A 23,514-nucleotide genomic window follows, 5' to 3' on the forward strand; every position below is an offset into this window, starting at 1 on the left:
TATTGGAAAGTTCTGTTTTTAATGGCTATTTCCTCGGCTCGAAGAGTCTCTGAGTTATCAGCCTTACATTGTGATTCTCCTTATCTGATTTTTCACTCAGACAAGGTAGTTCTGCGTACTAAACCTGGGTTCTTACCTAAGGTAGTCACTAACAGGAATATCAATCAAGAGATTGTTGTTCCATCCTTGTGTCCAAATCCTTCTTCAAAGAAGGAACGTCTTCTACACAATCTGGATGTAGTTCGTGCCCTCAAGTTCTACTTGCAGGCAACTAAGGATTTTCGACAAACGTCTTCCCTGTTTGTCGTGTACTCTGGTCAGAGGAGAGGTCATAAGGCTTCGGCTACCTCTCTCTCCTTCTGGCTTCGTAGCATAATTCGTTTAGCCTATGAGACTGCTGGACAGCAGCCTCCTGAAAGAATTACAGCTCATTCTACTAGAGCTGTGGCTTCCACTTGGGCCTTTAAGAATGAGGCCTCTGTTGAACAGATTTGCAAGGCTGCAACTTGGTCTTCGCTTCATACTTTTTCCAAATTTTACAAATTTGACACTTTTGCTTCTTCGGAGGCTATTTTTGGGAGAAAGGTTCTTCAGGCAGTGGTTCCTTCTGTATAATGAGCCTGCCTATCCCTCCCGTCATCCGTGTACTTTTGCTTTGGTATTGGTATCCCAGAAGTAATGATGACCCGTGGACTGATCACACATAACAGAAGAAAACATAATTTATGCTTACCTGATAAATTCCTTTCTTCTGTTGTGTGATCAGTCCACGGCCCGCCCTGTTTTAAGGCAGGTAAATATCTTTTAAATTATACTCCAGTCACCACTTCACCCTTGGTTTCTCCTTTCTCGTTGATTCTTGGTCGAATGACTGGGAGTGACGTAGAGGGGAGGAGCTATATGCAGCTCTGCTGGGTGAATCCTCTTGCATTTCCTGTTGGGGAGGAGTTATATCCCAGAAGTAATGATGACCCGTGGACTGATCACACAACAGAAGAAAGGAATTTATCAGGTAAGCATAAATTATGTTTTTTTACTCCCAGTGCAGGGGTAGTTTGTAGGAGGCATGACATAACAGCACAATACATACAGTATGTGTGTGTTTGTGTGTATGTGTATATATATGCTGTATTAGGCTACAATGTGTGATTTTTTTTTTAAAATTTTGGAATGGTGGTGTGCCACAGGATTTTTTAATGTAAAAAAGTGTGCCACGGCAAAAAAAAGGTTAAAAATCACTGCTCTAAGCTATGGTTGGGCACTTTTATATAAAGTTCTAAATATATGTATTCAAACATTTATTTGCCTTGATTCAGGTTGTTCAACGTTCCTTATTTCAGACAGTCAGTTTCATATTTGGGATAATGCATATGAATAAATCATTTTTTTCTTAACTTAAAAATTTGACTTTTTCCCTGTGGGCTGTTAGGCTCGCAGGGGCTGAAAATGCTTCATTTTATTGCGTCATTTTGGCGCGGACTTTTTTGGCGCAAAAATTTTTTTCTTTGTTTCCGGCGTCATACGTGTCGCCGGAAGTTGCGTCATTTTTGACGTTTTTTTACGCCAAAAGTGTCGGCGTTCCGGATGTGGCGTCATTTCTTTCATGTAATTAGCAAGAGTCCATGAGCTAGTGACGTATGGGATATACATTCCTACCAGGAGGGGCAAAGTTTCCCAAACCTCAAAATGCCTATAAATACACCCCTCACCACACCCACAATTCAGTTTTACAAACTTTGCCTCCGATGGAGGTGGTGAAGTAAGTTTGTGCTAGATTCTACGTTGATATGCGCTCCGCAGCAAGTTGGAGCCCGGTTTTCCTCTCAGCGTGCAGTGAATGTCAGAGGGATGTGAGGAGAGTATTGCCTATTTGAATGCAGTGATCTCCTTCTACGGGGTCTATTTCATAGGTTCTCTGTTATCGGTCGTAGAGATTCATCTCTTACCTCCCTTTTCAGATCGACGATATACTCTTATATATACCATTACCTCTGCTGATTCTCGTTTCAGTACTGGTTTGGCTTTCTACAAACATGTAGATGAGTGTCCTGGGGTAAGTAAATCTTATTTTCTGTGACACTCTAAGCTATGGTTGGGCACTTTGTTTATAAAGTTCTAAATATATGTATTCAAACATTTACTTGCCTTGACTCAGAATGTTCAACATTCCTTATTTTTCAGACAGTCAGTTTCATATTTGGGATAATGCATTTGAATTATTCATTTTTTCTTACCTTCAAAAATTTGACTCTTTTTTTCCCTGTGGGCTGTTAGGCTCGCGGGGGCTGAAAATGCTTCATTTTATTGCGTCATTCTTGGCGCGGACTTTTTTGGCGCAAAAAATCTTTTCCGTTTCCGGCGTCATACGTGTCGCCGGAAGTTGCGTCATTTTTTTGACGTTATTTTGCGCCAAAAATGTCGGCATTCCGGATGTGGCGTCATTTTTGGCGCCAAAAGCATTTAGGCGCCAAATAATGTGGGCGTCTTATTTGGCGCTAAAAAATATGGGCGTCGCTTTTGTCTCCACATTATTTAAGTCTCATTTTTCATTGCTTCTGGTTGCTAGAAGCTTGTTCTTTGGCATTTTTTCCCATTCCTGAAACTGTCATTTAAGGAATTTGATCAATTTTGCTTTATATGTTGTTTTTTCTCTTACATATTGCAAGATGTCTCACGTTGCATCTGAGTCAGAAGATACTACAGGAAAATCGCTGTCTAGTGCTGGATCTACCAAAGCTAAGTGTATCTGCTGTAAACTTTTGGTAGCTATTCCTCCGGCTGTTGTTTGTATTAATTGTCATGACAAACTTGTTAATGCAGATAATATTTCCTTTAGTAAAGTACCATTGCCTGTTGCAGTTCCTTCAACATCTAAGGTGCAGAATGTTCCTGATAACATAAGAGATTTTGTTTCTGAATCCATCAAGAAGGCTATGTCTGTTATTTCTCCTTCTAGTAAACGTAAAAAATCTTTTAAAACTTCTCTCCCTACAGATGAATTTTTAAATGAACATCATCATTCTGATTCTGATGACTCTTCTGGTTCAGAGGATTCTGTCTCAGAGATTGATGCTGATAAATCTTCATATTTATTTAAAATGGAATTTATTCGTTCTTTACTTAAAGAAGTCCTAATTGCATTCGAAATAGAGGATTCTGGTCCTCTTGATACTAATTCTAAACGTTTAGATAAGGTATTTAAATCTCCTGTGGTTATTCCAGAAGTTTTTCCTGTTCCTAATGCTATTTCTGCAGTAATTTCCAAAGAATGGGATAAATTGGGTAATTCATTTACTACTTCTAAACGTTTTAAGCAATTATATCCTGTGCCGTCTGACAGATTAGAATTTTGGGACAAAATCCCTAAAGTTGATGGGGCTATTTCTACCCTTGCTAAACGTACTACTATTCCTACGTCAGATGGTACTTCGTTTAAGGATCCTTTAGATAGGAAAATTGAATCCTTTCTAAGAAAAGCTTATCTGTGTTCAGGTAATCTTCTTAGACCTGCTATATCATTGGCTGATGTTGCTGCAGCTTCAACTTTTTGGTTGGAAACTTTAGCGCAACAAGTAACAGATCATGATTCTCATGATATTATTATTCTTCTTCAGCATGCTAATAATTTTATCTGTGATGCCATTTTTTGATATTATCAGAGTTGATGTCAGGTTTATGTCTCTAGCTATTTTAGCTAGAAGAGCTTTATGGCTTAAGACTTGGAATGCTGATATGGCTTCTAAATCAACTCTACTTTCCATTTCTTTCCAGGGTAACAAATTATTTGGTTCTCAGTTGGATTCTATTATTTCAACTGTTACTGGTGGGAAAGGAACTTTTTTACCACAGGATAAAAAATCTAAGGGTAAAAACAGGGCTAATAATCGTTTTCGTTCCTTTCGTTTCAACAAAGAACAAAAGCCTGATCCTTCATCCTCAGGAGCAGTTTCAGTTTGGAAACCTTCTCCAGTCTGGAATAAATCCAAGCCTGCTAGAAAGGCAAAGCCTGCTTCTAAGTCCACATGAAGGTGCGGCCCTCATTCCAGCTCAGCTGGTAGGGGGCAGGTTACGTTTTTTCAAAGAAATTTGGATCAATTCTGTTCACAATCTTTGGATTCAGAACATTGTTTCAGAAGGGTACAGAATTGGTTTCAAGATGAGACCTCCTGCAAAGAGATTTTTTCTTTCCCGTGTCCCAGTAAATCCAGTGAAAGCTCAAGCATTTCTGAATTGTGTTTCAGATCTAGAGTTGGCTGGAGTAATTATGCCAGTTCCAGTTCCGGAACAGGGGATGGGGTTTTATTCAAATCTCTTCATTGTACCAAAGAAGGAGAATTCCTTCAGACCAGTTCTGGATCTAAAAATATTGAATCGTTATGTAAGGATACCAACGTTCAAGATGGTAACTGTAAGGACTATCTTGCCTTTTGTTCAGCAAGGGCATTATATGTCCACAATAGATTTACAGGATGCATATCTGCATATTCCGATTCATCCAGATCATTATCAGTTCCTGAGATTCTCTTTTCTGGACAAGCATTACCAGTTTGTGGCTCTGCCGTTTGGCCTAGCTACAGCTCCAAGAATTTTTACAAAGGTTCTCGGTGCCCTTCTGTCTGTAATCAGAGAACAGGGTATTGTGGTATTTCCTTATTTGGACGATATCTTGGTACTTGCTCAGTCTTTACATTTAGCAGAATTTCATACGAATCGACTTGTGTTGTTTCTTCAAGATCATGGTTGGAGGATCAATTTACCAAAAAGTTCATTGATTCCTCAGACAAGGGTAACCTTTCTGGGTTTCCAGATAGATTCAGTGTCCATAACAGACAAGAGACGTCTAAAATTGATTTCAGCTTGTCGAAACCTTCAGTCACAATCATTCCCTTCGGTAGCCTTATGCATGGAAATTCTAGGTCTTATGACTGCTGCATCGGACGCGATCCCCTTTGCTCGTTTTCACATGCGACCTCTTCAGCTCTGTATGCTGAATCAATGGTGCAAGGATTACACAAAGATATCTCAATTAATATCTTTAAAACCGATTGTTCGACACACTCTAACGTGGTGGACAGATCACCATCGTTTAATTACGGGGGCTTCTTTTGTGCTTCCGACCTGGACTGTAATTTCAACAGATGCAAGTCTCACAGGTTGGGGAGCTGTGTGGGGATCTCTGACGGCACAAGGAGTTTGGGAATCTCAGGAGGTGAGATTACCGATCAATATTTTGGAACTCCGTGCAATTTTCAGAGCTCTTCAGTATTGGCCTCTTCTGAAGAGAGAATCGTTCATTTGTTTTCAGACAGACAATGTCACAACTGTGGCATACATCAATCATCAAGGAGGGACTCACAGTCCTCTGGCTATGAAAGAAGTATCTCGAATTTTGGTTTGGGCGGAATCCAGCTCCTGTCTAATCTCTGCGGTTCATATCCCAGGTATAGACAATTGGGAAGCGGATTATCTCAGTCGCCAAACGTTACATCCGGGCGAATGGTCTCTTCACCCAGAGGTATTTCTTCAGATTGTTCAAATGTGGGAACTTCCAGAAATAGATCTGATGGCGTCTCATCTAAACAAGAAACTTCCCAGATATCTGTCCAGATCCCGGGATCCTCAGGCGGAGGCAGTGGATGCATTATCACTTCCTTGGAAGTATCATCCTGCCTATATCTTTCCGCCTCTAGTTCTTCTTCCAAGAGTAATCTCCAAGATTCTGAAGGAATGCTCGTTTGTTCTGCTGGTAGCTCCGGCATGGCCTCACAGGTTTTGGTATGCGGATCTTGTCCGGATGGCCTCTTGCCAACCGTGGACTCTTCCGTTAAGACCAGACCTTCTGTCACAAGGTCCTTTTTTCCATCCGGATCTGAAATCCTTAAATTTAAAGGTATGGAGATTGAACGCTTGATTCTTGGTCAAAGAGGTTTCTCTGACTCTGTGATTAATACTATGTTACAGGCTCGTAAATCTGTATCTAGGGAGATATATTATAGAGTCTGGAAGACTTATATTTCTTGGTGTCTTTCTCATCATTTTTCTTGGCATTCTTTTAGAATACCGAGAATTTTACAGTTTCTTCAGGATGGTTTAGATAACGGTTTGTCCGCAAGTTCCTTGAAAGGACAAATCTCTGCTCTTTCTGTTCTTTTTCACAGAAAGATTGCTATTCTTCCTGATATTCGTTGTTTTGTACAAGCTTTGGTTCGTATAAAACCTGTCATTAAGTTAATTTCTCCTCCTTGGAGTTTGAATTTGGTTCTGGGAGCTCTTCAAGCTCCTCCGTTTGAGCCTATGCATTCATTGGACATTAAATTGCTTTCTTGGAAAGTTTTGTTCCTTTTGGCCATCTCTTCTGCCAGAAGAGTTTCTGAACTATCTGCTCTTTCTTGTGAGTCTCCTTTTCTGATTTTTTATCAGGATAAGGCGGTGTTGCGAACTTCTTTTGAATTTTTACCTAAAGTTGTGAATTCCAACAACATTAGTAGAGAAATTGTGGTTCCTTCATTATGTCCTAATCCTAAGAATTCTAAGGAGAAATCGTTGCATTCTTTGGATGTTGTTAGAGCTTTGAAATATTATGTTGAAGCTACTAAGTCTTTCCGAAAGACTTCTAGTCTATTTGTTATCTTTTCCGGTTCTAGAAAAGGCCAGAAAGCTTCTGCCGTTTCTTTGGCATCTTGGTTGAAATCTTTAATTCATCTTGCCTATGTTGAGTCGGGTAAAACTCCGCCTCAGAGGATTACAGCTCATTCTACTAGGTCAGTTTCTACTTCCTGGGCGTTTAGGAATGAAGCTTCGGTTGATCAGATTTGCAAAGCGGCAACTTGGTCCTCTTTGCATACTTTTACCAAATTCTACCATTTTGATGTATTTTCTTCTTCTGAAGCAGTTTTTGGTAGAAAAGTACTTCAGGCAGTGGTTTCAGTTTGAATCTTCTGCTTATGTTTTTCATTAAACTTTATTTTGGGTGTGGATTATTTTCAGCAGGAATTGGCTGTCTTTATTTTATCCCTCCCTCTCTAGTGACTCTTGTGTGGAAAGATCCACATCTTGGGTAATCATTATCCCATACGTCACTAGCTCATGGACTCTTGCTAATTACATGAAAGAAAACATAATTTATGTAAGAACTTACCTGATAAATTCATTTCTTTCATATTAGCAAGAGTCCATGAGGCCCGCCCTTTTTTTGTGGTGGTTATGATTTTGTATAAAGCACAATTATTCCAATTCCTTATTTTATATGCTTTCGCACTTTATCACCCCACTTCTTGGGTATTCGTTAAACTGAATTGTGGGTGTGGTGAGGGGTGTATTTATAGGCATTTTGAGGTTTGGGAAACTTTGCCCCTCCTGGTAGGAATGTATATCCCATACGTCACTAGCTCATGGACTCTTGCTAATATGAAAGAAATGAATTTATCAGGTAAGTTCTTACATAAATTATGTTTTTTGGTGCCAAAAGCATTTAGGCGCCAAATAATGTGGGCGTCTTTTTTTGGCGCTAAAAAATATGGGCGTCACTATTTTCTCCACATTATTTAAGTCTCATTGTTTATTGCTTCTGGTTGCTAGAAGCTTGTTGACTGGCATTTTTTCCCATTCCTGAAACTGTCATTTAAGGAATTTGATAAATTTTGATTTATATGTTGTTTTTTCTATTACATATTGCAAGATGTCCCAGATTGACCCTGAGTCAGAAGATACTTCTGGAAAATCGCTGCCTAGTGCTGGATCTACCAAAGTTAAGTGTATTTGCTGTAAACTTGTGGTATCTGTTCCTCCAGCTGTTGTTTGTAATGAATGTCATGACAAACTTGTTAATGCAGATAATATTTCCTTTAGTAATGTTACATTACCTGCTCAGAGTGTTCCTGTTAACATAAGAGATTTTGTTTCTAAATCCATTAAGAAGGCTATGTCTGTTATTCCTCCTTCTAGTAAACGTAAAAGGTCTTTTAAAACTTCTCATTTTTCAGATGAATTTTTAAATGAACATCATCATTCTGATTCTGATAATGATTCCTCTGGTTCAGAGGATTCTGTTTCAGAGGTTGATGCTGATAAATCTTCATATTTATTCAAAATGGAATTTGTTCGTTCTTTACTTAAAGAAGTCTTAATTGCATTAGAAATAGAGGATTCTGGTCCTCTTGATACTAAATCTAAACGTTTAAATAAGGTTTTTAAATCTCCTGTAGTTATTCCAGAAGTTTTTCCTGTCCCTGATGCTATTTCTGAAGTAATCTCCAGGGAATGGAATAATTTGGGTAATTCATTTACTCCTTCTAAACGTTTTAAGCAATTATATCCTGTGCCATCTGACAGATTAGAGTTTTGGGACAAAATCCCTAAGGTTGATGGGGCTATCTCTACTCTTGCTAAACGTACTACTATTCCTACGGCAGATAGTACTTCCTTTAAGGATCCTTTAGATAGGAAAATTGAATCCTTTCTAAGAAAGCTTACTTATGTTCAGGTAATCTTCTTAGACCTGCTATATCTTTAGCGGATGTTGCTGCAGCTTCAACTTTTCGGTTAGAAGCTTTAGCGCAACAAGTAACAGATCATAATTCTCATAGCATTGTTAATCTTCTTCAACATGCTAATAACTTTATTTGTGATGCCATCTTTGATATCATTAGGGTTGATGTCAGGTATATGTCTCTAGCCATTTTAGCTAGAAGAGCTTTATGGCTTAAAACTTGGAATGCTGATATGTCTTCTAAGTCAACTTTGCTTTCCCTTTCTTTCCAGGGTAATAAATTATTTGGTTCACAGTTGGATTCTTTTATCTCAACTGTTACTGGAGGGAAAGGAACTTTTTTACCACTAAAGGTAAATTTAGGTCTAATAATTGTTTTCGTTCCTTTCGTCACAATAAGGAACAAAAACCTGATCCTTCACCCACAGGTATCAGTTTGGAAACCATCTCCAGTCTGGAATAAATCCAAGCCTTTTAGAAAACCAAAGCCAGCTCCAAAGTCCACATGAAGGTGCGGCCCTCATTCCAGCCCATGGATTCAGAACATTGTTTCAGAAGGGTACAGAATTGGCTTCAAGATAAGGCCTCCTGCAAAAAGATTTTTTTTTCCCGTGTCCCAGTAAATCCAGTGAAGGCTCAAGCATTTCTGAAATGTGTTTCAGATCTAGAGTTGGCTGGAGTAATTATGCCAGTTCCAGTTCTGGAAAAGGGACTAGGGTTTTATTCAAATCTCTTTATTGTACCAAAGAAAGAGAATTCCTTCAGACCAGTTCTGGATCTAAAAATATTGAATCGTTATGTAAGGATACCAACATTCAAAATGGTAACTATAAGGACTATCCTACCTTTTGTTCAGCAAGGGCATTATATGTCCACAATAGCTTTACAGGATGCATATCTGCATATTCCGATTCATCCAGATCACTTTCCGTTTCTGAGATTCTCTTTCCTAGACAAGCATTACCAGTTTGTGGCTCTGCCATTTGGCCTAGCAACAGCTCCAAGGATTTTTACAAAGATTCTCGGTGCCCTTCTGTCTGTAATCAGAGAACAGGGTATTGTGGTATTTCCTTATTTGGACGATATCTTGGTACTTGCTCAGTCTTCACATTTAGCAGAATCTCATACGAATCTACTTGTATTGTTTCTTCGAAATCATGGTTGGAGGATCAATTTACCGAAAAGTTCATTGATTCCTCAGACAAGGGTAACCTTTTTAGGTTTCCAGATAGATTCAGTGTCCATGACTCTGTCTTTGACAGACAAGAGACGTCTAACGTGGTGGACAGATCACCATCGTTTAATTACGGGGGCTTCTTTTGTGCTTCCGACCTGGACTGTGATTTCAACAGATGCAAGTCTTACAGGTTGGGGAGCTGTTTGGGGGTCTCTGACAGCACAGGGGTTTTGGGAATCTCAGGAGGTGAGATTACCAATCAATATTTTGGAACTCCGTGCAATTTTCAGAGCTCTTCAGTCATGGCCCCTTCTAAAGAGAGAATCTTTCATTTGTTTTCAGACAGACAATGTCACAACTGTGGCATATATCAATCATCAAGGAGGGACTCACAGTCCTCTGGCTATGAAAGAAGTATCTCGAATACTGGTATGGGCGGAATCCAGCTCCTGTCTAATTTCTGCGGTTCATATCCCAGGTATAGACAATTGGGAAGCGGATTATCTCAGTCGCCAGACGTTACATCCGGGCGAATGGTCTCTTCACCCAGAGGTATTTCTTCAGATTGTTCAAATGTGGGGACTTCCAGAAATAGATCTGATGGCTTCTCATCTAAACAAGAAACTTCCCAGGTATCTGTCCAGATCCAGGGATCCTCAGGCGGAAGCAGTGGATGCATTGTCACTTCCTTGGAAGTATCATCCTGCCTATATCTTTCCGCCTCTAGTTCTTCTTCCAAGAGTAATCTCCAAGATTCTGAAGGAATGCTCGTTTGTTCTGCTGGTGGCTCCAGCTTGGCTTCACAGGTTTTGGTATGCGGATCTTGTCTGGATGGCCTCTTGCCAACCGTGGACTCTTCCGTTAAGACCAGACCTTCTGTTGCAAGGTCCTTTTTTCCATCAGGATCTCAAATCCTTAAATTTAAAGGTATGGAGATTGAACGCTTGATTCTCAGTCAAAGAGGTTTCTCTGACTCTGTGATTAATACTATGTTACAGGCTCGTAAATCTGTATCTAGGAAGATATATTACCGAGTCTGGAAGACTTATATTTCTTGGTGTCTTTCTCATCATTTTTCCTGGCATTCTTTTAGAATTCCGAGAATTTTACAGTTTCTTCAGGATGGTTTGGATAAAGGTTTGTCTGCAAGTTCCTTGAAAGGACAAATCTCTGCTCTGTCTGTTCTTTTTCACAGAAAGATTGCTAATCTTCCTGATATTCATTGTTTTGTACAAGCTTTGGTTCGTATAAAACCTGTTATTAAGTCAATTTCTCCTCCTTGGAGTTTGAATTTGGTTCTGGGGGCTCTTCAAGCTCCTCCATTTGAACCGATGCATTCACTGGACATTAAATTACTTTCTTGGAAAGTTTTGTTTCTTTTGGCCATCTCTTCTGCTAGAAGAGTTTCTGAATTATCTGCTCTTTCTTGTGAGTCTCCTTTTCTGATTTTTCATCAGGATAAGGCGGTGTTGCGAACTTCTTTTAAATTTTTACCTATGGTTGTGAATTCTAACAACATTAGTAGAGAAATTGTGGTTCCTTCATTGTGTCCTAATCCTAAGAATTCTAAGGAGAGATCATTGCATTCTTTGGATGTAGTTAGAGCTTTGAAATATTATGTTGAAGCTACTAAGAATTTCCGAAAGACTTCTAGTCTATTTGTTATCTTTTCCGGTTCTAGGAAAGGTCAGAAGGCCTATGCCATTTCTTTGGCATCTTGGTTGAAATCTTTAATTCATCATGCTTATGTCGAGTCGGGTAAAACTCCGCCTCAAAGGATTACAGCTCATTCTACTAGGTCAGTTTCTACTTCCTGGGCGTTTAGGAATGAAGCTTCGGTTGATCAGATTTGCAAAGCAGCAACTTGGTCTTCTTTGCATACTTTTACTAAATTCTACCATTTTGATGTGTTTTCTTCTTCTGAAGCTGTTTTTGGTAGAAAAGTACTTCAGGCAGCTGTTTCAGTTTGATTCTTCTGCTTATAATTTCAGTTTTTTTCATTATAAGATTTAATCTTTATTTTGGGTGTGGATTATTTTCAGCGGAATTGGCTGTCTTTATTTTATCCCTCCCTCTCTAGTGACTCTTGCGTGGAAGATCCACATCTTGGGTAGTCATTATCCCATACGTCACTAGCTCATGGACTCTTGCTAATTACATGAAAGAAAACATAATTTATGTAAGAACTTACCTGATAAATTCATTTCTTTCATATTAGCAAGAGTCCATGAGGCCCACCCTTTTTGTGGTGGTTATAATTTTTTTGTATAAAGCACAATTATTCCAATTCCTTATTTTTTATGCTTTCGCACTTTTTTTCTTATCACCCCACTTCTTGGCTATGCGTTAAACTGATTTGTGGGTGTGGTGAGGGGTGTATTTATAGGCATCTTGAGGTTTGGAAAACTTTGCCCCTCCTGGTAGGAATGTATATCCCATACGTCACTAGCTCATGGACTCTTGCTAATATGAAAGAAATGAATTTATCAGGTAAGTTCTTACATAAATTATGTTTTTTCACTGTTATTTCAAATTTTGACAAAATAACGCAACAGTAACGTTTTTTATATTGCTTGTAAACTTGTTTTAAAGTGTTTTCCAAGCTTGCTAGTCTCATTGCTAGTCTGTTTAAACATGTCTGACACAGAGGAACCTACTTGTTCATTATGTTTGAAAGCCATGGTGGAGCCCCATAGGAGAATGTGTACTAAATGTATTGATTTCACCTTAAACAGTAAAGATCAGTCTTTATCTATAAAAGAATTATCATCAGAGGGTTCTGTCGAGGGGGAAGTTATGCCGACTAACTCTCCCCACGTGTCAGACCCTTCGCCTCCCGCTCAGGGGACGCACGCTAATATGGCGCCAATTACATCAGGGACGCCCATAGCGATTACCTTGCAGGACATGGCTGCAATCATGAATAATACCCTGTCAGAGGTATTATCTAGATTGCCTGAATTAAGAGGCAAGCGCGATAGCTCTGGGGTTAGGAGAGATACAGAGCGCGCAAATGCTGTTAGAGCCATGTCTGATACTGCATCACAGTATGCAGAACATGAGGACGGAGAGCTTTAGTCTGTGGGTGACATCTCTGACTCGGGGAAACCTGATTCAGAGATTTCTAATTTTAAATTTAAGCTTGGGAACCTCCGTGTATTGCTTGGGGAGGTATTAGCTGCTCTGAATGACTGTAACACAGTTGCAGTTCCAGAGAAATTGTGTAGGCTGGATAGATACTATGCGGTGCCAGTGTGTACTGATGTTTTTCCTATACCTAAAAGGCTTACAGAAATTATTAGCAAGGAGTGGGATAGACCCGGTGTGTCCTTTTCCCCACCTCCTATATTTAGAAAAATGTTTCCAATAGACGCCACTACACGGGACTTATGGCAGACGGTCCCTAAGGTGGAGGGAGCACTTTCTACTTTAGCAAATCGTACCACTATCCCGGTTGAGGACAGTTGTGCTTTTTAGATCCAATGGATAAAAAATTGGAGGGTTACCTTAAGAAAATGTTTATTCAACAAGGTTTTATTTTACAGCCCCTTGCATGTATTGTGCCTGTCACTGCTGCAGCGGCATTCTGGTTTGAGGCCCTGGAAGAGGCCATTAATACAGCTCCATTGAATGAAATTATTGACAAGCTTAGAACGCTTAAGCTAGCTAACTCATTTGTTTCTGATGCCATTGTTCATTTGACTAAACTAACGGCTAAGAATTCCGGATTCGCCATCCAGGCGCATAGGGCGCTATGGCTTAAATCCTGGTCAGCTGACGTGACTTCAAAGTCTAAATTACTCAATATTCCTTTCAAGGGGCAGACCTTATTCGGGCCTGGATTGAAGGAAATTATTGCTGACATTACTGGAGGCAAGGGTCATACCCTTCCTCAGGACAGGGCCAAATCAAAGGCCAAACAGTCTAATTTTCGTGCCTTTCGAAATTTCAAGGCAGGAGCAGCATCAACTTCCTCCGCTTCAAAACAAGAGGGAACTTTTGCTCATTCCAGACAGGCCTGGAAACCTAACCAGTCCTGGAACAAGGGCAAGCAGGCCAGAAAGCCTGCTGCTGCCCCCAAGACAGCATGAAGGAACGGCCCCCTATCCGGAAACTGATCTAGTGGGGGGCAGACTTTCTCTCTTCGCTCAGGCGTGGGCAAGAGATGTTCAAGATCCCTGGGCGTTGGAGATCATATATCAGGGATATCTTCTGGACTTCAAAGCTTCTCCTCCACAAGGGAGATTTCATCTTTCAAGGTTATCAGCAAACCAGATAAAGAAAGAGGCATTCCTAAGCTGTGTGCAAGACCTCCTAGTAATGGGAGTGATCCATCCAGTTCCGCAGACGGAACAAGGACAGGGGTTTTATTCAAATCTGTTTGTGGTTCCCAAGAAAGAGGGAACCTTCAGACCAATCTTGGATCTAAAGATCTTAAACAAATTCCTCAGAGTTCCATCATTCAAAATGGAAACTATTCGGACCATCCTACCCATGATCCAAGCGGGTCAGTACATGACCACAGTGGACTTAAAGGATGCCTACCTTCACATACCGATTCACAAAGATCATCATCGGTTCCTAAGGTTTGCCTTTCTAGACAGGCATTACCAATTTGTAGCTCTTCCCTTCGGGTTGGCCACAGCCCCTAGAATTTTTACAAAGGTTCTGGGCTCACTTCTGGCGGTTCTACGACCGCGAGGCATAGCGGTGGCTCCGTATCTAGACGCCATCCTGATACAGGCGTCAAGCTTTCAAATTGCCAAGTCTCATACAGAGATAGTTCTGGCATTTCTGAGGTCGCATGGGTGGAAAGTTAACGTGGAAAAGAGTTCTCTATCCCCACTCACGAGAGTCTCCTTCCTAGGGACTCTTATAGATTCTGTAGAGATGAAAATTTACCTGACGGAGTCCAGGTTATCAAAACTTCTAAATGCTTGCCATGTCCTTCATTCCATTCCACGCCCGTCAGTGGCTCAGTGCATGGAAGTAATCGGCTTAATGGTAGCCGCAATGGACATAGTGCTATTTGCGCGCCTGCATCATAGACCGCTGCAATTATGCATGCTAAGTCAGGGGAATGGGGATTACACAGATTTGTCCCCTCTACTAAATCTGGATCAAGAGACCAGAGATTCTCTTCTCTGGTGGCTATCTCGGGTCCATCTGTCCAAGGGTATGACCTTTCGCAGGCCAGATTGGACGATTGTAACAACAGATGCCAGCCTTCTAGGTTGGGGCGCAGTCTGGAACTCCCTGAAGGCTCAGGGATCGTGGACTCAGGAGGAGAAACTCCTCCCAATAAATATTCTAGAGTTAAGAGCAATATTCAATGCTCTTCTAGCCTGGCCTCAGTTAGCAACCCTGAGGTTCATCAGATTTCAGTCGGACAACATCACGACTGTGGCTTACATCAACCATCAAGGGGGAACCAAAGATCTCAAAGATAATTCGCTGGGCAGAGTCTCACTCTTGCCACCTGTCAGCGATCCACATTCCAGGCGTAGAGAACTGGGAGGCGGATTATCTAAGTCGTCAGACTTTTCATCTGGGGGAGTGGGAACTCCATCCGGAGGTGTTTGCTCAACTGGTCCATCGTTGGGGCAAACCAGAACTGGATCTCATGGCGTCTCGCCAGAATGCCAAGCTTCCTTGTTACGGATCCAGGTCCAGGGACCCGGGAGCGACACTGATAGATGCTCTAGCAGCTCATTGGTTCTTCAACCTGGCTTATGTGTTTCCACCGTTTCCTCTGCTCCCTCGACTGATTGCCAAAATCAAACAGGAGAGAGCATCGGTGATTCTGATAGCGCCTGCGTGGCCACGCAGGACCTGGTATGCAGACCTAGTGGACATGTCATCTCTTCCACCATGGGAAGGTCCTTTCAATCATCCAAATCTAATTTCTCTGAGACTGACTGCATGGAGATTGAACACTTGATTCTATCAATGCGTGGCTTCTCCGAGTCAGTCATTGATACCTTAATACAGGCACGGAAGCCTGTCACCAGGAAAATCTACCATAAGATATGGCGTAAATATCTTTATTGGTGTGAATCCAAGAGTTACTCATGGAGTAAGGTTAGGATTCCTAGGATATTGTCCTTTCTCCATGAGGGTTTGGACAAAGGCTTATCAGCTAGTTCTTTAAAAGGACAGATCTCTGCTCTGTCTATTCTTTTGCACAAGCGTCTGGCAGAAGTTCCAGACGTCCAGGCATTTTGTCAGGCTTTGGTTAGGATTAAGCCTGTGTTTAAAACTGTTGCTCCCCCGTGGAGCTTAAACTTGGTTCTTAAAGTTCTTCAGGGAGTTCCGTTTGAACCCCTTCATTCCATTGATATTAAACTTTTATCTTGGAAAGTTCTGAGTTATCTGCCTTACAATGTGATTCTCCATATCTGATTTTTCATTCAGACAAGGTAGTTCTGCGTACCAAACCTGGGTTTTTACCTAAGGTGGTTTCTAACAGGAATATCAATCAAGAGATTGTTGTTCCATCATTGTGTCCTAATCCTTCTTCAAAGAAGGAACGTCTTTTACATAATCTGGACGTAGTCCGTGCCTTGAAGTTTTACTTACAGGCTACTAAAGATTTTCGTCAAACATCTGCCCTGTTTGTCGTTTACTCTGGACAGAGGAGAGGTCAAAAAGCTTCGGCAACCTCTCTCTCCTTTTGGCTTCGGAGCATAATACGCTTAGCCTATGAGACTGCTGGACAGCAGCCCCCTGAAAGGATTACAGCACATTCTACTAGAGCTGTGGCTTCCAAATGGGCCTTTAAAAATGAGGCCTCTGTTGAACAGATTTGCAAGGCTGCGACTTGGTCTTCGCTTCACACTTTTTCAAAATTTTACAAATTTGATACTTTTGCTTCTTCGGAGGCTGTTTTTGGGAGAAAGGTTCTATATGCAGTGGTTCCTTCCGTTTAAGTTCCTGCCTTGTCCCTCCCATCATCCGTGTACTTAAGCTTTGGTATTGGTATCCCACAAGTAATGGATGATCCGTGGACTGGATACACTTAACAAGAGAAAACATAATTTATGCTTACCTGATAAATTTATTTCTCTTGTAGTGTATCCAGTCCACGGCCCGCCCTGTCCTTTTAAGGCAGGTCTAAATTTTAATTAAACTACAGTCACCACTGCACCCTATGGTTTCTCCTTTCTCGTCTTGTTTCGGTCGAATGACTGGATATGGCAGTGAGGGGAGGAGCTATATAGCAGCTCTGCTGTGGGTGATCCTCTTGCAACTTCCTGTTGGGAAGGAGAATATCCCACAAGTAATGAATGATCCGTGGACTGGATACACTACAAGAGAAATAAATTTATCAGCATAAATTATGTTTTCCACCTGAAGGGGTGCAGAGTCCACGGCTTCATTCATTACTTGTGGGAATTAAGAACCTGGCCACCAGGAGGAGGCAAAGACACCCCAGTCAAAGGCTTAAATACCTCCGCCACTTCCCTCATCCCCAAGTCATTCTTTGCCTTTTATCACAGGAGGTTGGCAGAGAAGTGTCTGAAGATTCGGAGTAGTGTCTTATGGAGGGTAGTACTCTTTGGAATGGGCCTGGAGTTTTAAGTAGTCCTGTCAGCCTCTTAGTGAGAGCTTGGGTGGAAGTTGAGTCCGGAGATGCAGGGAGAGTCTTTCTGCGAAACCATCCTGACTCATTCTAACAGCTCTTTAAGCAATCAGCGTTGACGAGTTTCGCTGCCTGCTATCTACTCAAGTCCATGTCAGGAGCGATGCTGCTACACTGTCACACTTGAGAGGTCATGTTCCTGTCCAACGGCATAGATTCTGGTAAGATTGTTTCATTTTTTTATACACATAATGATAACGCAGAAGACAGGGTCACAGTGTGATACCTTTTATCTTTATAGAATCAAGGGTTGATATCCCTGGTTAGGGGATTATTGAACAGGGTGGGGTCTGTACATAATATTGTTTATTGTGTCATTGCTGTGATGTGTGAGATGAGTCTCTGGCAATGGGTGGACTTTTAGTTTCATTTCCGGGAGTATTCTCCCGAGTGCAGGGGCGGTCCTGCGAGGCATTCCTTCTGACTGGGTGTAGCCTATTCGACTTCCTCTGCTTGACCGGCGGTTGCAGAAGACGAAGCGGTTTCTGCGGTCCGGGTCATAGGAGGTGGTGAGTGCCCCAGCCATTGGAGGTTATAAAGGTGCCATTTTTCATATAATATATCTAGTCCGTATAAAGGCGCAAGCTATGGAGGACTCTGACGCGTTGGAGGGTACTCCCTCTTTTACAAAGTCTCATACCTGTGTTTATTGCGAGGAGGTTCTGGTAGATCCACCTGCTCAACTGTGTTCCACATGCCTTGCAAAAGTTACAACATCTAGAAAGAATAGGATGTCTACTACTACTGAGCCATCCACCTCTGAGGGTTCCCTGTCCCGTGAGGTGCGTTCCCTACATTCATCTCCGATTACACATGCAGTGCCCCAGGGCACGACCATTTCTCCTACAGGAGAGATCCATTGGCCGCCAGATTTTGCGGATCAACTGCAAACGGCGGTGTCTAAGGTGATTAGTGCCTTACCACGTTCTGATAAGTGCAAGCGTAAGGTAAAATATAGCGATCCGACCCAGGGGTCATATAATCCAATGGATATTTCGAAAAGATTATCCGCTGACGAGGACAACTCCGACTCTTCGGAGGATGTTCCTTCTGGGTCGGAGTCTGTCATCTAAAACTCCGATTGCGGAGGAGAATACGAAATATAACGGGCGACTCCTAGGGCAGATCAATGGTGCTTTAATGATCCCGGTGTTGCCCCAAGTGTCCCAGGGTACTCACATTTGTAAAAGCACCCAATGGTGCAAAAACCGCCTACTGGACTATTAAAGTGGCCCAGTACACATTAACACCGATATCCTCAATGTGCGATGCCAAAGAGCCTCCGGTAATCAAAGATGGTAGGTAAAAAAGTGCTTGATGATAAAAGTTGATGTTTTAAATAAAAATAGATTAAAAAGTATACAATATGTAATATGAAAAGTTACTATATTGCTACGCGTTTCTCGTCGTCCTCTGCGCCGTTTCCTCAGGCATATCTGACTTGCGGAGGAGCCTGACTTTAGGTTTAGCATGGAAAATGTGCGCTTTTTGCTGAAGCAAGTGCTTTCTACTCTTGAGGTTCCGGAACCAAAACTTCCGGAGGAACCTTCGATTCCTAAGCTTGATAAAGTATATGAGGACAGGGTGGTGCCTCAGACCTTCCCGGTTCCTGTTAAGATGGCTAACATTATTAAGAATGAATAGGAGAGATTAGGTTCTTCCTTTCCCCTTCTTCTTCCTTTAAGAAGCTGTTCCCTTTCCCAGACTCTCAGCTCGAGCTATGGTTGACTGTCCCTAAGGTGGATGGTGCTATCTCTACGCTCGCAAAGCGGACAACGATTCCTCTTGAGAATAGTTTGTTGTTTAAGGAGCCCGTGGATAAAAAGTTAGAAAACATGTGAAGAAAAATGTTTCAACACACAGGGTTTGTTTTAAGCCGGCAGCGGCGGTTGCCTCGGAAGCCGGGGCTGCGACATATTGGTGGGAATTTCTGTCAGACATGGTCAAGAGGGAGACTCCCCTCAACGAGATACAGGAGAGAATTAAGGCCTTGAGGGTCGCTAATTCTTTTATTTGTGATGCCAATATGCAAATTCTGAATGCTAAGGTATCAGGTTTTTCCGTACTAGTGCGCAGGGCTCTGTGGCTAAAGTCGTGGTCTGCGGACATGACCTCTAAGTCTAGACTGCTATCGCTTTCCTTTCAGGGAAAGATCCTGTTCGGTCCAGGATTGGACTCGATCATATCCATGGTTACGGGAGGCAAGGGTGCTTTCCTACCGCAGGATAAGAATGTTAAGCCTAAGGGATCTAGTTTTCATCCCTTTCGTGCGGACGAGGCCCAACGCCAGCAGCCTGCCGCGAAAGCGGATCAGTCCAAGGGCACTTGGAAGCCAGCTCAGTCTTGGAATAAGTCCAAGCAGAACAAGAAGCCAGCCGACACAAAGTCGTCATGAAGGGGCGGCCCCTGACCGGTCACTAGACCAAGTAGGGGGCAGATTATCTCTCTTCTCAGAGGCCTGGTTGCAGGATGTTCAGGACCCTTGGGTTCTGGAGGTCATCGCCCAGGGATACAGGATAGGGTTCCGATCTCATTCGCCCAGGGGCAGATTCCTCCTGTCAAATCTGTCTTCCAGACCAGAAAAGAGACTCCTTTCTAGAATGTGTGAGGGTTCTCTCTGAGTTATTGTACCGATACCACCAGCAGAAAGGGGTTAAGGGTACTATTTAAACCTTTTCGTGTCCGCCTGATTCTAGACCTGAAATGTATAAACAAGTTTCTAGCTGTCCCATCGTTCATAATGGAAACGATCAGATCCATTCTGCCCCTAGTTCAAGAGGGGCAGTTCATGACGACAATAGACTTGAAGGATGCCTACCTTCATGTGCCAATCCACAGGGATCATTTCAGGTTCCTGAGATTTGCATTTCTGGTCCAACATTTCCAGTTTGTGGCCCTTCCCTTCGGTCTGGCGACGGCCCCCGATAGTCTTCACAAAGGTTCTGGGGGCGCTACTTGCAGTAGCCAGATACAGAGGCATTACTGTGGCGCCCTATCTGGATGACATCCTAGTCCAGGCACCGTCATTAAGTCTCGCAGAGGATCACTTGAGGGCCCTTCTTCTTTTGCTCCAATCTCACGGTTGGAAGATAAACTCAAGAAAGAGCTCCCGCATTCCCAGCAATAGGGTGGAGTTCCTGGGAACGATCATAGATTCTATATCCATGAGGATATTTCTCACATATCAGTGATGCAGGAAGATTGCTTCCACCTGTCTTGCCCTTCAGTCCTCCTCCATTCCCTCTGTGGCTGAGAGTATGGAGGTGATCGGGCTCATGCTGTCCAGCATCAATGTCATTCCATTCACCAGGTTCCATCTAAGACCTCTTCAGTTGTGCATTTTGAGACAGTGGAACAGCGATCATACAGACCTATCCCAACAGATTTCTCTGGACGATCGGACGAGGGACTCCCTCTCTTGGTGGATCTGTCTGGAACAACTGTCCCAAGGGACATCCTTCCTGAGACGTTCTGGGAGATTGTGACCACGGACGGGAGTCTGGCAGGATGGGGAGCTGTTTGGGGTGCCAGGATGGCTCAGGGAAAGTGGTCTCTCCTCCCGATCAATATTCTGGAACTTCGAGAAATCTACAATGGGTGTGGCCTCCTCTGGGGTCATTCAGCTTCATCAGGTTCCACACAGACAACATAACCTTGGTGGCTTACATAAACCATCAGGAGGGGACGAGAAGCTCCCTAGCGATGAGGAAAGTTTCTCGGATATTGGAATGGGCAGAGTCCCACAGCTGTTCGCTCTCAGTAATCCACATTCCGGGTTTGGACAACTTGGAAGCGGATTTTCTCAGCAGGCAATCCTTCCATCCAGGGGAATGGTCTCTCCATCCCGAGGTGTTTGCAGAGATTTGTCACAGATGGGGGACGCCAGTGATAGATCTCAATTGCAAGCTACTCGGATATGGGTTGCGGTCCAGGGATCCCCAGGCAGAGTTGATAGATGCCTTAGCTGTGCCTTGGGGGTTTAGCCTAGTTTACATTTTTCCACCGTTGCCACTTCTACCTTGTATAGTGGCCTGCATCAAGCAGGAGCAAGCTTCAGCTATTCTGATTTCTCCATTGTGGCCGTGGAGGACGTGGTTTGCGGATCTGGTGGGGATGTCATCTTCTCCACTATGGAGGTTACCCTGTCGCAAGGATCTGTTGATACAGGATCCCTTTCAACATCAAAATCTAGATTCTATGAGGCTGACTGCATGGAGATTGAACGCTTAGTCTTGGCCAGGAGAGGATTTTCTGAGAGAGTGATTGATACTCTCGTTCAGGCCAGGAAGCCGGTCACTCATCGCATCTATCATAAGGTGTGGAAGACCTACTTGTCCTGGTGTGAGAAGCATGGATATACTTGGCACAAGGTGAAGGTATCCAGGGTTCTGTCCTTTCTCCAGGATGGACTGGAGAAGGGGCTTGCCGCCATTACCTTGAAGGAACAGATTTCGGCATTATCTGTTTTGTTACACAAGAGGCTTGCTGAGCTTCCGGATATTCAGTCTTTTGTTCAGGCCCTGTCTAGAATCAGGCCTGTTTTTAGACATTCCGCTCCTCCTTAGAGCTTGAACTTGGTTCTGAGGGTGTTGCAGAGGGTTCAGTTGGAACCTATGCACTCTATTGACATTAAAATTCTTTCCTGGAAGGTTCTCTTTCTGTTGGCTATTGCATCGGCTTGCAATTTAAGCCTCCTTACATGGTTTTTCACGCTGATAAGGCTGTTCTTCACACTGATTTGGGATTTCTTCCCAAGGTTGTGTCTAACCGTAATATCAATCAGGAAATAGTAGTTCCTTCTTTTTGTCTTAACCCCTCTTCTCTAAGGAGAGGTCACTTCATAATTTGAACGTGGTTCGAGCCTTGAAGTTTTATCTACAGGCTACAAAGGATTTCAGACAATCTGCATCTCTTTTTGTGGTGTATGCAGGAAAGCGCAAGGGGTAGAAAGCCTCTTCAACTTCTTTGTCCTTTTGGTTGAGGAGCATGATTCGTTTTGGCTATGAGACAGCGGGACATAAGCCTCATCAGAGGATCACGGCTCATTCGACTAGAGCTGTGGCTTCGTCTTGGTCCTTCAAGAATGAGGCCTCTATGGAGCAGATTTGTAAGGTGGCTACCTGGTTCTTACATACCTTTACGAAATTTTACAAATTTGACGTTTTTGCTTTGACTTTTCGGGAGAAAGGTTTTACAGGCTGTGGTGCCCTCAGATTAGGGTCTGCATTCTTTTGTCCTCCTGTTTTTCATTCATTGTCCTCTAGAGCTTGGGTATTCCCACAAGTAATGAATGAAGCCGTGGACTCTCCTCTCCTTTAGATTGAAAACATAAATTATGCTTACCTGATAATTTTATTTCCCGTCCGTGGCTCCGGTGGGCGGATCTAAATTTAGTTTTTGTTCTTCTGGCACCATTATACTCTGATATTTCTCCTACTGTTCCTTGTTCCCTCGGCAGAATGACTGGGGGATGAGGGAAGTGGGGGAGGTATTTAAGCCTTTGGCTGGGGTGTCTTTGCCTCCTCCTGGTGGCCAAGTTCTTAATTCCCACAAGTAATGAATGAAGCCGTGGACTCTCCTCCCCACGATGGAAATAAAATTATCAGGTAAGCATAATTTATGTTTTTCTTTGATATATAATAATATATTTATAATATACAGTGTTCTCTTTATTAAGCTAAAATTAACTAATATTAAAATGTTTTAATCGTTATTGCTCAAAGTATCATGAAACAAATTTGTTAAATTATACAATTAATTTGTACTTTATATAGCAGAACAGTTTTAATATCACAAGTATTAAACTGGCTGGCAAAAATTTCTGTGGAGAAAAAAATAAATATATATTTTTTATTTTCTCTTATTATTATTATTGTGAAGGGTTATGTATAGCCTGTGTGGTTCCATGTTAACAATTCTACTTCTGTATATTCCTGTTCAAACTTTAGAGAAGCCAACATAACTATGGTTTCTGCATTGACTTTTACATGCTTTACATGTGTTTTTAATTGATTTATGTGTGGAGACTGATGCAAAAAATCTTCACTTACTCATATGACGTGATGATGAAGATTGTGTGGATTATAGCACCTGTTCCAGCTTGGTTATTAAGTAAACCGAAGCTTAGAGGTAGTTGAGCACTTACAGAGGAAGTAAGGAGCCTAAAATCCTTTAGCTTCAGCAAGTTTCTTTAAATGTCTGAACAAC

General features: G+C 42.3%; 1 protein-coding gene across 3 annotated transcripts in view; it reads left to right on the forward strand.

Annotated features, from left to right (window-relative positions):
• XRN1 (5'-3' exoribonuclease 1) overlaps positions 1 to 23,514 on the forward strand; it is a 441,443-nt gene that overhangs the window by 386,242 nt on the left and 31,687 nt on the right. The gene's annotated exons all lie outside the window — the stretch shown is intronic.

Source organism: Bombina bombina, chromosome 4 (assembly GCF_027579735.1).
Source record: "Bombina bombina isolate aBomBom1 chromosome 4, aBomBom1.pri, whole genome shotgun sequence".
Taxonomy (NCBI): domain Eukaryota; kingdom Metazoa; phylum Chordata; class Amphibia; order Anura; family Bombinatoridae; genus Bombina; species Bombina bombina.